The following is a 16,792-nucleotide window of genomic DNA, read 5'->3' on the forward strand; positions in this document are numbered from 1 at the left end:
GTGAAGAGAATGGCCACAGATCGTCTTTCATGGAGCAGTCTGTGCAGAAGGAAACCCTCTTGCTATAAATCTCACCTCAAACACTTCACTCTGGAGTGAATGTGGACTGACAAGGAGCAGATCACACACACACATCAGTGATTCTATTTGCAAGTTTCCTCCATGTGCCTTTTAACATTAAGAACGGATCTTAGAATCTACTCTTAGTAGATTAAGAGTAGTGACTTCGGCCCTGGCTTATGTGGCTCAGTGGATTGAGTCCCAGCCTGTGAATCGAAAGGCTGCCAGTTCGATTCCCAGTCAGGCACATGCCTGGGTTATAGGCCAGGGTCCCAGTTGGCAGCATTCAAGAAGCAACAGATTGATGTATTTCTCACAAACTGATGTTTCTTTCCCTCTCCTTCTCCCTCCCCTCCCCTCTGTCTAAAAAAAAAAATCAATCAATAAAATATTTTTTTAAAAAGAGTAGTGACTTCACTTCATGAGTTTCTTCATATTCTTTTAGAAATACCAAATTCTTTCATTTATAATTAATGGCAGTACTCCATCAACTCTACCAGTAATTCCAGTATGGCATTTAAAACTTCCTTTTAAAATGCTCAACTTTTAAAAACTTCTTAAAAGTATGGAGAAATAGTAAACAGGCACTCATATTCCACCAGCGGGAGACTAAAGGATGTAAGCTTTTTGTAGCAACTCGACAGTATCTATTAAAAGCTGCTGAAATGCACAGTCTTTGCCGTAGCAATTCCATTTCTGTGAGAAAGACGTAAACTGGGAAAAAAAGATTATGTGCACAGTTGTTCACAGCAATATTCATTACAACAGAAAGATTCATTACAACAGAAAGAAAAACGGGAAAGAGAGATGTAGGGTGGGAGGGAAAGAAATACAACCTAATATTCAAAAAAAGGAAAAGTAGTGAACTGAAGGTGATTCCAAAACCATAAAATGAAATACGACATAGCTATTAAAATAATTACGTAGGTTACTTGCTAGTATATAAAGGGATAGTCGTGAAATGTTTTATAATCTCATACTCAAAATTATATAGAATATGGCATACATACACACACACATACCCCTCTAAAATGTTCAAATATGAAAATAAAAATCCAAAATTGTACCCCCAAAAGTTTAGGTAGTGTCATTTAGTCTTATGTGAACTTTTTGGGGGGTATATGAGTAATTACTGAATTTCTAGAGGGACTCACTATACATTACTGCTAATAAAAGTATGACCAAAAAAATATCTTTCATGAAAACTACGCGATGACTTCTAGAATAAGAGATCATACAGTAGAAAGTTAACCATAAAAATAAATAAATCTACTGGCAAACTCAAAGTTACATGAAGTTCTGCCAAACAACTCACAATGGATGTCCCTTTACACAGTGATTTATTTCAGCTGTTGCTAGAAATGTTCTTGATGAATGTTAAGAAAAAGAGAGAGCGAGCGAGCTTGGGCCCTAGAATTAGACCCATGTTCAAACCACAGTCCTGCCACATACTGTGGGACCCTGAGTAACTTCGCTAGCCCCACGGGTCCCAGTCTCCTCATTCGTCAGGTGTGGATGACCACAGACCCCCACCCCCCAAGGAGTCTCGTGGGGATTAAACGAAATAGGTGCCTAGAGAGCACACATGTACTAAGCTTGGCACACAGAAAGCAGTCAGTCATTTGATAGCAATTATTCCTATTATTATGGTCACCATTCTATTCATCAAAATCGAAATCCTCAGGGCTTCATTGTGTGACCTCAGTGGTCACACAATGGCAGTGACCATTGTCTTACTTGTGTCCATCCCTGGATCCCTGACACCCACACCCACCAGTGTGCAAGACACACAGCAGGCCTTCACTACATGTTAGCTGGATGAAGTACACCTACATTTAATTCAGCTCCTTGCACCTCAATTTCCTCTTCTGGCAAAATCATAAAAACACCTTGCCGAGGTGAAAAGTGATCAATAGAAGGTGCACAGTCTGACTGAGGTCCCCAGTGAATGAGAGCTTTTGTATCCGTGAACTTGTCCCTGTAGATTTCAACAGGCAACAGATCAGAGCTGAAGGGAGAGAACAGACATAACAATCCCTCTGAATTTCCTTTAGTCTTTGGGTCCTGAGGTATCACTCGGATGAACCATTACTTTTGTTTGGACTCAGAACAGAAAACTCTCCACTTAACGGGCACACGTCCCGGTGAGCTCACTATTAAAGTGCTACTCTTCAGACTGCCACAGGCACTTTTGGCAAAGCAGCCAAAACAGTGCTTTACCACAGAGAGGGTGAAAAAAAGTGTGGTATTTCAGAGAATCCATGAGCTTAGGACCTAATATACACAAGTGGGACCATGAAAAACAATGGGTCGATTGTTCTTGGGGCTTCCCATGAAGGCTTTTAAGATGATGGTCTGAATTAGGAAGCAACATTTTTTACATACATTGCGGAATGAATTAAGGACATACAAAATTTATAAAGGTATCCAATTACCTGAAGGTATTTTCTTCACCAAAGTCAAAATAAATGGGAATGCATTTGAAGAAGAAAAACAGATCTTCAGTGGGAAAAAAGAAATCACTAAATTCTATGGGGGAGGGGAGGAGGGAAGGTGAAAAAAATCTACTGACATGAACCCAAACATAACGTTTTATAAATCATAACATTCTTGTACTAACTAACATTTAAGAGAAAAAGTCATCTGCAAAAAAGAAAAAGCCTAAACTTACAGGAGAACTCAAAAACTGCAGAGATCAGTAATTTGTGCAGCTCTGTTTAATTTTCCATGTCTGATTTGACAGAAACCTCAAATTTCATATAAAAGTGCTTAATATGAGGTTTATGGCCCTATTCCTGTAATGATTCTGTTGAAAGAAAAAAGGACTACTCAGCACTCATTTGCTCTGAGTTACAGTTGTCTGATTTGTACCCTGGAGACGTACCAGGCCATGATTTACAGATATTTCCTGGTTTACAGTATTTTACACTGGAGTAAAAATCCCATGTTAAATTCACTACTGAGAAGATAATAGTTGGTAGTGACTTTCAANACATTCTTGTACTAACATTTAAGAGAAAAAGTCATCTGCAAAAAAGAAAAAGCCTAAACTTACAGGAGAACTCAAAAACTGCAGAGATCAGTAATTTGTGCAGCTCTGTTTAATTTTCCATGTCTGATTTGACAGAAACCTCAAATTTCATATAAAAGTGCTTAATATGAGGTTTATGGCCCTATTCCTGTAATGATTCTGTTGAAAGAAAAAAGGACTACTCAGCACTCATTTGCTCTGAGTTACAGTTGTCTGATTTGTACCCTGGAGATGTACCAGGCCATGATTTACAGATATTTCCTGGTTTACAGTATTTTACACTGGAGTAAAAATCCCATGTTAAATTCACTACTGAGAAGATAATAGTTGGTAGTGACTTTCAAGGCAAGCAGAGTAAATATAGTAAAGTGAAGTAGGAACAGCCCTAGCCGGATAGCTCAGTTAGTTGGAGCTTTGTCTCTAGTATGCCAAGATTGTGGGTTCGATCCCCAGTCACGGCAGTTCAAGTGGGAATTAAAAAAGTGAAACAGGTAAATTTATCATCTTTGGATTACATCTCAATAAAACTACATTTTTAAAAAGTAACTTGCAGAGAATGGCAAAATCTTACTGATTTTCTACAATTTGGGTAATAGATATATAAAGATCAATTCTACTGTTCTATTTTAAGTTTTAAATTATAAACCATTTTTTTTAATTAGATAAGCCACACCTACATTCTGACATTAATCACCCATACATCAGGGATGAAGCTGCTAAACAGGTTAACATGTAAAGTGACAGACACCTACATTAACAAGCACAAAAACCAGCAAAAGCTACAGAGAGATTTCACCACCAGACTTGGTCAACACTTTCATTTAACATGGGAATCTCTTCCCCAGAAGGGATGATTTCACTCACCAGACCCAAACTGCAACTGATTCTAGGAGAAAAAAACCTAAAGTCTGTTTATTCTCAATAGTATTGACTTTATTAAGTCTAATAATATGTGTTTACTATTAATTAGACGTAGTTTTGTCACAAATTCATTCTGCCACACATCAATCCAAGTATTTCCCGAGTAGCAACTAACCTACTACACACAACGCCAGGCACTGGGAACACAGCCACAAAAGCAGATAAAAATCTGCCCTCCGGGAATTTATAACGTAGAACAGCTTTTTCAACCTTTTTCATGGCATGGCACACAAACTCATTAACTAAAATTCTGTGGCACACCAAAAACTGTATTTTTTGCCAATCTGACCAAAAAAAATAGGTATAATTTTGATTCCTTCACACCAGATGGATCGTGTTGGCTGTTGTCATTTTTATTTGACACTCTAAGGGAAAAGAGGTCAGTGCCCCTGACTAAACAGTCAGGTATTGCATATTTTAAACATTCTTGCAGCGCACCAGTTGGCAATCGCTGCTCCAGGAGAAAATACAGACATACAGTATACCTTATCCCCACCTAGTCACTGAGCAAGGTGACAAAGGAATCCCACTGAGTTAGGTGGAAGGGAGGAAATGACAGTGTGGAAAAGACAATACAGAAAAATTAACGAGGCGACCAAGAACAGTACGACCCAAAACACCTAACTTACATAGGAAAAACGATCTTTCATGCTCGTTGCCGGCATAATATCTTTACAGAATCCATTTAAAGGGGATTAAGCAAAAGCAAAACAAAACCCTCATAGGTAGACAGACAAGAGTATGGCCACTAGGGTGATTCCAGAGGGAAATAGGAGGTAGGGGAGGGGCAAGAGACAGGACAGGGGGCATAAATGGTGACGGAGGGAGACATGGCCTGGGGTGGTGAACACACAATACAATGTAGAGATGACGCTTTACAGAATGTACCCCTTAAATCTATATAATTTTATTAACCAATGTAACCACAATAAATTCAATTTAAAAGTCCATTTCTTGCCCTGGCTGGTGTAGCTCAGGGGACTGAGCGCGGGCCTGTGAACTAAGGGATCCAGGTTCAATTCTCAGTCAGGGCACATGCCTGGGTTGCAGGCCAGTTCCCAGAGGGGGACCCATGAGAGGCAACCATACACTGATATTTCTCTCCCTCTCTTCTTCCCTTTCCCTCTAAAGATAAATGAATAAAATCTTTTTAAAAAATAAATAAATAAAATCTCTTTTAAAAATCCATTTATTTCTGTAGCTTATAACTGCCATAAACAACTAGGTGTTTTCAAAAGAAAACTTCTATTGTGTCTAATTTATAGGCATAATTTACCCAGACAAAAAAAAAGTTTTCTTTTTCAAAAGTAAATAAATATTCCCTACAGACAACCTTTAGTACAAAGGGTGGCTTTAAACATTTCAGTAAGTCATGATCCATTATTCATAGTTCACATATAGCATTATTCGAGGTCAGCTGTAAAACAACCCTTCAAGTTACCACAAATCTTGATAGAAAAGGATTAAAAGCTGAATCCTGGGTGTGTTTAATGTTACAAAAAGGTTCAAAAGCCATCTCATCACACTTTTAAGTTTTCAGATTTTCAGAAAGTGAAGGAAAGGGGGGGGAAGAAAGACTCAATAAAGGGAAAAGTTCAGAGCCATTGCTAGCTGGACCCATTAAAAGAGCAGATCCCCATTCATGATAAAGATTTAATTAAATATACATGCCAAGCTCTGAGAATTCTTCTCCCTTCCGCCATCACTTACTAAGATTTCTCTGGCAAGGTCAGTCAGACCGAGATTCACGAGCAGGTTCCTCTGAATGGCAGGGCTACACGCAGTGATAAAAAGGAACCTGCATGTCCTGCCTCAGGAAGTCACCCAGACTCAGTATTTATTACATGGTTCTCTGTGTTAGAAAAAGAAAGATGTTTAAAGTATAGTAATGTGGTTGGCAACCATAGTAAGAAAATAAATCCATTATTCCAAAGCAGGAAGGAAGAAGTCAATGGGACTTTAAGGAATCTTCACTCACGTGAGAACTTCCTCTGTCCCATTTCATGTTCAAGATCAGATTTTCTATCCTCCTACAGCCACGCTTCTGGGACAAAATGCAAAGTAAGTCATTAACACATCATTTCACAGAACAAAAGAATTCAAGGGCAGAGGAGAAGCAGTAACCTGCTCAAGGTCACACAGCTGAACTGGGACCAGTGTCTCCTTCCCAATCCTCGTCCAACTGTGCAACCTTGCCAAGTAAAAGCCATTTCACTGGGGGTGCAGGGGAGAGAGGAGATGGCCTCAGGTGACAAGTGGTAGTGAGGAAACCAGCGCAGGATTCAGTTACCGTTATTGTCTCCTAAACCAGGAGTGAAAAAGAAAAGAATGTTTTCCCAGAAATCGGCATGTGTAACAACCCTGTTCATTTGCCAAAAGTCCGCGCCAATCACTTCCTGACCCTCGAAACCCACACAGGAATTAATAAAGGACAATTCACATCCACGGGGCCACAGGAAAAAAGCTGCATTACAGTTCACTGAATCACCCAGGTCTTTCCCCAGTTACCCTGAACCCAGCTGTCTATCTTTCAGTCCACACAATTCCATCCCCTTTTCCTGAAGCAAATGTACACACCCCGCCCCCTCAAAAAGGCTGGGTATAATAAGCTAGATTGGGCACACAGCTGGAGACTGAAAAAAGATACTTGATGTTGCCTGGTGCGTACCTGCATTTTTCTCACTCCTTATCCCCCTAACACTTCAGGACTGCTAAAATGAACCTAAGAAACTGGTTTTTCAACTCCCAAAATAGGTTAAACATGAACTAATTAACTGTTTGCAAAAACACTTTGAAGATGTGAAAGAGTGTGCAAATGTTAATTATTAATGTTGATCCACAAAGCTCCTCCTGCATGGGGAAATACAATTCTACACTGGCAAGTTCCTGCTACTTTCAAGGGACAAACACAAAAGGCCTGCAGATGTTTTAAGAATTCTAGGAAAACTTTAAGGGCAAACCACAATGATTTTCTATTTAAAACAATAAAAAGTTGGAATTTTAAACTGGCTGTTTCGGATAGAATTATATCAGTGGGGGGAAATGTGACTTAAGGCATATACAATAAAACTAGAGTATGTTGATAGTCACAAAGTCTGGGATGAAAATTACAGTTACCTGACCTGAGAGAAGCAAACTAAAATCTCTGAGCCCCAGTTTTCTCATCAAAAATGGGAGGATATTACTTTTATAGAGTTACTGTAAGGAATTAAGATAATGTAAATGAACATGCAATATGCAGGTGGGCACCCAGCAAGAGTTTCTTCTTCCCGTTTAGTGACTCCACTGTTTGGAAAATACCTTTCAGGAAAGAGCCTGTCTCAAAAGGTCTGTCAGGACTGTGAAAGTCTTTTAAATACACACCATCCTATGCTCTCAGCATACACACAGCCCCATTTTGGCAGGAGGGCCCAGGCAAAAGCTTAGGTCATTCCTGTCCACTGACCCATATACATCCTTAATCCCCAAACAGAGAGAGAACCTCAGTTGGGCCCCAAAGGCCTCATGTGACCAAATACACAGCGAGAACTCTACTTCTCCACTTGTTGCCTCATTTTTTTTTCCTACATAACTCTCAAACTGCAAGGTCACATCCAGAGTTTCTGGGTATTAGTCTGAGCCCGGACACTGTGCACAAAATATCCAAAGAGGTTTAAAAGGTAACAAAGTATTTCCCTACCACTCCACCATCTTCTCCAGACTGGGCTAGCACTGCAAATACCCTGGACTTGTCTCCCTGTTTCCACTCCTGCTCTCTACGTTCCCATTGAAACTTTCAGCATCTAAATTACTCCTTGCTCAAACCCTTCAGTTCTTCCCGTCATACTGAACAGCCTGTTGGACTGGCTTCTGCCTACACACACTACATTATCTCCTTCAGTTCTTCTTTCTCACCGCATCCCAGCCACACCAGCCTCCCTGCTCATACTCCCTCCTGAAGCCCTTGGGACTTGATGTTCCTTCTCAGAACATCAAGGGGTCTTCAGGTGGCTTGCCCCTCCACTTCCTTCAGATTTCTGCTTAATTCTATCTCCTCTGAAACACCTTGTCTGACCGCCCCCCCTTTCAATTCCTGCCAATATTCTTCATAGTCTTCCTAAAATTATCACCACCAGACATCACCGAGACTCTTTGTTCACTCGTTTATTTTCTGCTGCCCTGGCAGGAATGGCAGTTCTTTGAGGGCAACGACCTCTCATTTGTCACTGAACCCCCACCATCTAGGACAGCACCCAATGCACAGAGGGCACCCAAATATATGTGGACTGAAGTAGCGCGCAATCCTACATCTAACAAATGCCATATGCCCATTTTACAAAAGAGAAAACTGAACTGCAGAGGCAGTGAACCTGTCCAAAGCCACAGAGCAAAATGTCACCACATGCATCTGAAAAAGCCAATACTCTGCTCAATGACATTTTGTGCCTTAAAATGGAATTTTACATGTATGCTAAGAAACAAAAATGTTAAAAAATTTCATTTCTCTATGAAAATATTAGACCACACTGATCTTTCTGTTCACCATTCAGACCATTTCATATCTTTGATTAATCATGTGTATGTACTGTGTGAGTACCTCTTCAACTGGAAGATATCTACTTTTTTGGCAATCCCCAGAGAATAAGGGCTGAGCTACAGACAGCAGACATTTAACAAATGTTACTTTGATGTTTATCTCCCAAAGATTTAATGAATCCTGTAACAAGACTTTCAGCACCAGCAGTAAAGTACGCTTTATTGGGACTTCAGTTTCCAACCACGATGAAGTAACTGAACCCAGATTTATCCTGCCACACCCCTCCCTGCAACAACTAGGAAAATGAATAAAATATATGAGGCAACATCTTGAAGACACTGGGCAACCAGCAGAACAGGACTGCAATCCCTAATAGAGGGGAACAGATGACATGAGCCCCAAGATGGCACCAGCTTTCTCAGCCTGGAGGCACACAGGAGACCTCTGTACAATGAGGACCCCATGCGCACAGGGCAGTCTAGTGGAATGGAGAATCAGACAGAAGGGTTCGGGAAGGCAGAGGAATCTAAAAACTGCAGGGTACCAGAAAGTAGAGAGCTGCGTGAAGGAGCTCCAGAAATCAGCACAGAGGCCTCCTTGAGTCAGTGACTAGGAAGCCATGCACGCATACTGTAAAAAATCTCTGAGGGCAGGCAAAGAATGACCCAAGAACTGTAAGCTAAACAATCTCAGAACTCCCGTGGGGCTGGGGGACATTCATATTCTGACCAGTCAGACCAGAGAACATCCAGTCCTTCGATAAAATGAAGGAGGCTTTCATGCCCTTAGTAATGGGGTGAAACAAGCTTAGACTACAAGCTGCTCTAGGCCAATCTGGAAAAGTTTAACACTAAGCCTCAGACCCTGTATGAAATAAACAGCCATATGCGGTTAAAAAGACATTTTTTAAATAGGCCTCAGAAGTATCAAGTGAATAATGGGTCAATACAAAACCCAATACTCTTTAAAGCAGTGGTTCTCATTCACAGCAGGGATGATCCTTCTCCCCCTCTCTCTCCCCCAGGACATCTAGCATTATCTGGAGTCATTTCGGGTGGTCACAACTGTGAGTGGTACTACCGGCACTGACTGCACAGAGGGATGTTGCTAAACATCCTATAGTGCACAGGACAGCGCCCCACCACAGAGTAATCCAGCCCAATACGTCAGTAAGACCAACGATGAGAAACCCTGCCCTGGCTGGGGTAGCTCAGTGGATTGAGCGTGGGCCTTCGCATCAAAGGGTAGCCGGTTCAATTCCCAGTCAGGGCACATGCCAGGGTGGCAGGCCAGGTCCCCAGTAGGGGACACATGAGAGGCAACCATACATTGATGTTTCTCTCCCACTCTTTCTTCTTCCCTTTCCTTCTCTCAAAAAATAAATAAATAAAATATATTTTTAAAAAAGTTGAGAAACCCTGCTTTAAAAGAATTCAAAATCCCACAATGAGCTTAAAAGTCATCATTTCCATAATCCAATGAGAAAGCATCAGACATGCAAAGAAGAAAGAAAACATGACCCATAATGAGAAAAATCATCCATGAAAATAGAAATAATTTTCTATTATTAACAGACAAGGACTTTAACAAACATGATGAGTATTATACATATGATCAATTTTTTAAATGAACCTAAATAGGACATGAATGGAAGAAATAAAAAAGATTCAATAGCAAATTAAATCCAACAATATATAAAGACTATATCATGGCCAACTGAGGATTATCACAAGAAAGGAAGGCTACTTCAGCATCCAAAACTTAGTGTAATTCACCGTATCAACAGAGTAAAAAGAAAAAAACATACAATCATCTCAATAGATGCAGAAAAACCATGGCAACACTGAATAACCATTCATGATGAAAACTCTCAACAAACTAGAAATAGAACAGACTTCCTCAAATTAATACAGGACATCTACAAATACAAGCAAACAAACTATAAATAACATCATATTATTGGTGGAACACTGAATGTTTTTCCCTTAATCAGGAAAAGCTGTCCTCCCTCAAAACTCCTATTCAATATCATAAGGAGGCGCCCAGCCAGTTCAATAAAACAAGGGGAAAAAAAGAAAGAAAGAAAAGGCATACAGACTGCAAAGGAAGAAACCAAACTGCCTGGATCTGTCAAAGACATTATTATTATCTCTGTAGAAAATCCCAAAGAATCTATGAAAAGGCTTTTAGAACTGTTGTAAAAGTGAGTTTAGCAAGGCTGTAAGATACAACGTTGGCATCCAAAACTCAATCTTATTTCTATATGCCAGCAATGAACAATCAGGAAACTGAAATTTTAATAGAATCACAACTACACTATCTTTTTTCATACTCTTCTGAAATATTCTGACATGCTTCGCTGTTTATTGTGGTTTTCACCTGACTTCAAGCCCTGGTGTCCAATGTCAGTTCCTGAGATTTCACAGTGTCTTGGGTGTATCAGCAAGCACTGTGAACTAAAACTTCCCTACAGTTTCTAAAAAACATTTCATGACAAAATATGTTGTAAAAGGAAATATGAGAAGCACCAAAAGTAAAAAGTATCAATTTATCCAAGCAAGAAGGATGGCAATAAAAACTATATAATATTTTAATTTTATAAAGAAAGCCCAATAAAGTTAGCTGGATGTTTTTCCCTTTTAGACTAGGACTTGAATTTTATCCAAACCAGTGTCCAACCAATAAAATTGCAAAACAACATAGTATTTGTATAGTGATTTAGCCCATGTGTTTTTCGCAACAGCAGCACATAGCAGACAAGATTAATATTAAATTCACTTTATTTTATAACTAAGGATAGTTAAGTCTGAGGCAGAGGAAGTGGTTTGTTCAAGGACACAGGGCCAATAAAGTCTGGATCTGAAGTCAGGTACGTGGCTCTGCATCGTGTGCCTTCAGTAGCCATCACCATCACGAATCACCTGGGTCCTGTGGAATTCTTCACACAACCTCTGGGTGTTCTTCCCTAACATGACATCCTTAGTTGTCTAAAAGACAAGTTAACTACAGCGTGACATACTTTAACTCCTAACTGTTCAGGAATAACTGGCCATTGGGGGGTGGGGACGGTCAGAGGCTACTGACAAATAGGGGCATATGATGGGATCCCAAGTCGAAACTGAAAAGGGCTGATTTCTAACAGAAGAGCGTACAGAGTGGAATAAATCGTGAACCCCTCACACCCTTTCCTTCACCACCACCCCATACCCACGTCACACGAACACACTGACACCCACCTTCCCCATCATCTTCTACTTATTATGTCCCAATCGATCTGGACTCCGAGACCATAAATGAGAGGACACAGGAATGAAAACCCTCGTCTCTCCATTCACAGCATTGAGACAGCCTGACAGCGAGTGACTAAGGAGTGTGGCCTCCGAATGGATGCCTGTCCCGACCAGTAATAACCAAGTCTGCTCAAGTGCCTGTGAATGTTAACTTTCAAAAAGGGGATTATCAAAAATCCAAGTCTGTTCATCTGGCTTAATCAAGAATGTTTTCCCCCTCAATCTGTGAGTGTGATCAAATATAATTTTAAAAGGCTTATTATAATCTTTCATAGTTAAAATCCTTATTTTATAAAACTAATAGATAACCTTATATTTTTTAAAAATCCCTATTTATAAGATACAGAGTAAAACATAAAATCCTTATTTTATAAGAAAACTAATGGGCCCTGGTTGATGTAGCTCAGTGGATTGAGTACAGGCTGCGAACCAAAGGGTCGCTGGTTCGACTCCCAGTCAGGGCACAAGCCTGGGTTGCGGGCCAGGTCCCTAGTGGGAGTGTGTGAGAGGCAACCACACACTGATGTTTCTCTCCCTCTTTTTCTCCTTCCCTTCCCCTCTTTCTAAAAATAAATAAGTAAATAAAATCTTAAAGGAAAACTAATGAAAATATGAGATTCAATACACAAAAAATGTCCACTGCAGGTTAGTATTCCTAGAATGTATAGCTTCCATTTGGTTTTCTGAATATTCTCAACTGAGCTGGTGTGACTCATTCAAATCACTGCTTCCTTCCGTAAAAGGTGGCACCTTCGAAAAATGTTACCTTGAAGGGGAAGTGAGTGATTTGTTCATATCTCTGTACTGTACTAACGACACTATTTACCCCTCACTCCAGTTCTATCTTAAGCAAGTTTGAGAAATGCAGTCATAGTCCATATCTATTACTTTTCAAGACTAAGGTAAAATAAAGAAGGAGAGCTGGCACTGTCTAAATAACTGAGATATCCTATTACAAATGTTGAAAACATTCCATTTCCTAAACACTATAAATGCACGGAGTTCTACCCAACCAAACCACTCTGCAAGTCCCACTCAAAAACTAACAAATGACTGAGAAAGCAAAAGTTGAATCTATTAACACTGAGTCCAAGTAACACCTTAAAAAAACTGCATTTAATTAAGACTCAATTCTCAGGATTCCCTATTTGTTAAATAGCTAAACTCCTACGCTCAAAGCATCAGACTTTCAAAAATGCATTTTAAGTCATATAAAATGAATCAAAATTATTATCAAAATTATTACAGCGACCAGGTAACAGACACCTACTTAATGTTAGGCACACAATTCCATTTATTCCTAAAATCACAGTAAAGTAGCTACTACACCTTCCATGACAGAAAAGCCAGGCTCTGAGAAGTTCAATGACCTGCTAAAGGCTACACTACTCAGTGGAAGCCTGGGGATTTGAACTCAAATTTACCTACCTTCAAAGAAAATCTGTGAGGAATACACAGAGTGTGAATAAAGGTGTTCAGCAGTCTTAATCACTTCATCAAAAGACGGGGACAACATTTCTAAATCAGAACCACTTTTTGAAATCCGTAGTGCACTATATAAACCTCCTAGCTCTTTCAGAATTAACAGAGTAAAAAGAAAAGTTAGAAAGAAACCTTTTAAGTAAATTCCATCAAAGATCTGCAAGTGAACTGTCACCTTGGACAAGTCCCCAGAGTTAGTGGTTCTATGTGCACTACCACTAATGAGCACAAAGCACTTCACCCAATCCAAACACATACTGAGCACCTGGCACTAGGTTGAGATTCCTTCCTGGCACAGAGGGTACAGAGTTAAATAGTGAGGCCCATCACAAGCCTCGTGGAATCAGACTAAAGGAGGAGTTCACTTCTACTACGTATTTAGTTACCATTAGTTAGGCAAATAAATGAAGTGTGAGAAACCCTAAAACAAAAGTATGTACAGCATTCTATCACAGTTGAGAGAAGGAAAGCAACTGGCCTATTTGTCACATTCTGTTGTAACAGTGCATGTTTACATTTTGTCCTTCCCTGACAGCTCCTTCCAATCCTGTCAATCTCATGCCCCACAATGCCCCTGCACAAGGTGCACACAACCAAACAGGAAAGCCTTAAAAGCAAGGATTGTGACTCCTACAAATGACCTTGTTGTTCTAGTCCAAAAGTACAATGTTTATTATTTGTTGATATATGCATTAGACTTGATATAAGCATTAAAGAAGAAGGTACAATGTTTATGACATAAGGACATAATTTTCCTTTGGCTTTGTCAGGTGAAGAAAGTTGGCTTTTTAAAAGCAAAATGAGACCAACCAATCAGAAAAACCCAGAACACTTCTCTACATTACTCATTTAACATGAGAAATAAATCAAAGCAAAGCGACACATACATACACACTCACTCTCTCTCTCTCTCTCTCTCAAATTTCTTTTTAAATTAGTAGACAGCAGAGAGATGTAACAACTGATACTAACAATCCTGGCCATTTTGTTCCACTACCAATTTGATCAACATATAAGCCAGTTCCAGTTGGAGTATTCAAACATAATTATTCTCACATGATAAGCTACATAAACCAAATTCAGCAGAATCACGCACTCAAAACTTAACAACAAGGCCTGCAAATCCCAAAGAGACCAGGAAGAACTACAAGAACTGTTAACAGTAATTTATCTCAGCTGATCCTAACTTCTTTACCAACTCGAAAAGAAAATCTTTCAAAAACAGCAGTGTCCTGATCTGGGCAACCCAATGCTTTAGAAAAACAGAGTAAGTTGCTTCTTCTGAAAATAAAGGGACAGGGGAAATTTTTTTAAGGGCACATTGCTTTTTCTTTTAGTTTTATATGCCTGGGGCAATAAGCTCTCAAAATAATTTCACTGAATGCAAAAGCTGAGAATGAAATACAATCCAACTTGTACTGTGAATCCTAAGTTCACAGTAAGGTAAATGCGATGGAACCATTTTGCTCCAAGAATTATTTCCAAAAATAAAAAAAAATTAAATATATTGTTTCTTCTGATGAAAAAACATTTTGATGGTTTTCCCCGCATTGTTTTTAAGCTCTTCACATACCCGCTGACTTTGACAAAGTGTCCGTAAACCATACTGATAAAAAATAAAAGTTTTGGTTGGTCTCAAAATAAGGTTGCCATTTAAGTCGGTATACAGTGGAGCCCGTTGCACGGGTATCACTCCCGCCGCCTGTCTCCGACCCGCAAGGATCCCCGGCCGCGCCCCCCGGATCCGGCTCCGAAAGCGCCCCCCGAAGGCGGGAGCGGCAGGGCGTGTTTACCGTCCGCCCCAGAGAGCTGCTCTCTCTCGTCCCTAGCACTTTTAAGCGGACTGGGTCGAACGAGAAGGACCTACGGAGCAGCCGACGCTCCCTGACCTCTGCGGAGGCGCCGGAGGAAACGCAGGGCTAGGGGTCCAGGTCTGGAAGGATGTGTGAAACGTCCCCGAAGTTAGGCTGCTGGCCCCGCACCGCGCGTGGTGGCGGCGAAGCAGACAATGCGGGAGGTGGGACGCGGCGGGAGGAGGGGGCTGCAGAGCCCGGGGGGTGGGGCGGAGGCGCTCCGCCACCGCCCATTCATCCCAGCCCGCCTGCTCGAGCGCCCCCTCCCCGCCCCCGAGGTCCCCTTTCCCCTCCCCCGCCCCGAGCAGCGGTCGCAGAGGAAGGGCCGGCGCTCCCCGCCCGACCCCTCCTCAAATCACAAAACTTCCCCCAACTCCGCCAACTAAGTTGCACTCTCACCGTGCGGCGCCCGGGGATCCCCCACGGGCCGATTCGGAGCGGCTCCGCACCTTCGCCGCAGAGAAAGACAATAGGCGGCCGATCCTCTTGCGTCGACGGCTTGAGACTGCAGCGGCGGAGACAAGGAGCAAGAACCGCGGTCTCCACGGAGCCCTGGAGCTTGCCCGCAGCTGCCGCTCAGGCTCCGCGCTTCCCCTGCACACAACCCGAGTCCGCCCGCGCATGCGCCATCAGCCACTCTGGGATGGGCGGGCTACCAGGGGAGGGCAGTAACGCCGACAAGCCCTCCCGTGAGTAAGCGCGGAGCCAAGGGTTTAGAGCTGGGATTGCACAGCAGAGCTGCCCGTCAAGCTCCACGAGACCAATAGAGAGGCACTTGGGCGGTGCGCACAGGTTGCTAAGGAAAGCTGAGGTTACTCGCTGCTGCTGTGCGGCTGCAAAGTGATAGCAAAGTGATCGAAATGGGGTGGTAGGCTGGGGCTGCCCGGGAAAATGCCCACCCACCCTCTCGTCCCCGCCCTCCGGAAACAGCCGTTCCTCTGTGTGCTGGTACTTACCTGCACTCTCCGCACATACCTAAATGATTTACTCTTCTGTTTCCCTCCACTTAACATCAAAAGGTGGGGTTTAGTGTCCAGTGCCTAGTAGAGCCATTGCTGGGTGTTCAACAAGTGTTTTACATAGACGGACGGATGGATAGATGAATGGATCTATAACCGCATCGGGATTGTGACAATGTATTCCAAGAACTTCAGGCTACTCAATCACCACAAAATCATACAGTCTTCGAGTTACAAAGGACCTCAGAAATCTGGTGGCATTTGAGAAACAAAATGTGGTCTGTTGGTACAGGAAGAAACTAATTCGTCAAAGAGAAAGTTATTTTTTAAAATGAGTCTACTTAAAGACAAATACCATGGGAAAGTGGAAACACTTAGCGGGTCAAGGACTTGCAAACTGGTAACTATTGAAGTATGTATTTCAATAGTATTGAAGTGTTTAGGGATGAGAAGGGTTACTGACAGGGTAAGTTGCTAGGTGTGTTCTGTATTTTGATGTGAATGATGGATAACAAAAATATAGACGTGAAAATTCATCCAGCTGTACGACTAAGATTAATGTACTTTACATGTACATATACATGTATTTTTATGTCAGTTTTTTAAAAATTGTGGATAGGGTATGGCCCCCAAAATGCAAAGATGCAAATAACTGCCATTTCAGGAACCCTGATCCAGGC

General features: G+C 41.4%; 1 protein-coding gene across 3 annotated transcripts in view; it reads right to left on the bottom strand.

Moving 5' to 3' along the window:
• The window catches only part of AKAP13 (A-kinase anchoring protein 13), a 226,398-nt gene extending 210,618 nt beyond the window's left edge, over nucleotides 1-15,780 (bottom strand). For all 3 annotated transcript variants that reach the window (XM_037053671.1, XM_037053672.1, XM_037053670.1), the window contains exon 1: nucleotides 15,553-15,780. The gene's annotated coding sequence lies outside the window, so the exon portion shown is untranslated. The remainder of the gene's footprint in view (nucleotides 1-15,552) is intronic.
• Between the last annotated feature and the right edge of the window lie 1,012 nt (nucleotides 15,781-16,792).

This window comes from Sturnira hondurensis, unplaced genomic scaffold (assembly GCF_014824575.4).
Source record: "Sturnira hondurensis isolate 20B ecotype Veracruz unplaced genomic scaffold, ASM1482457v3 Scaffold0007865, whole genome shotgun sequence".
In the NCBI taxonomy this organism is placed as follows: Eukaryota; Metazoa; Chordata; class Mammalia; order Chiroptera; family Phyllostomidae; genus Sturnira; species Sturnira hondurensis.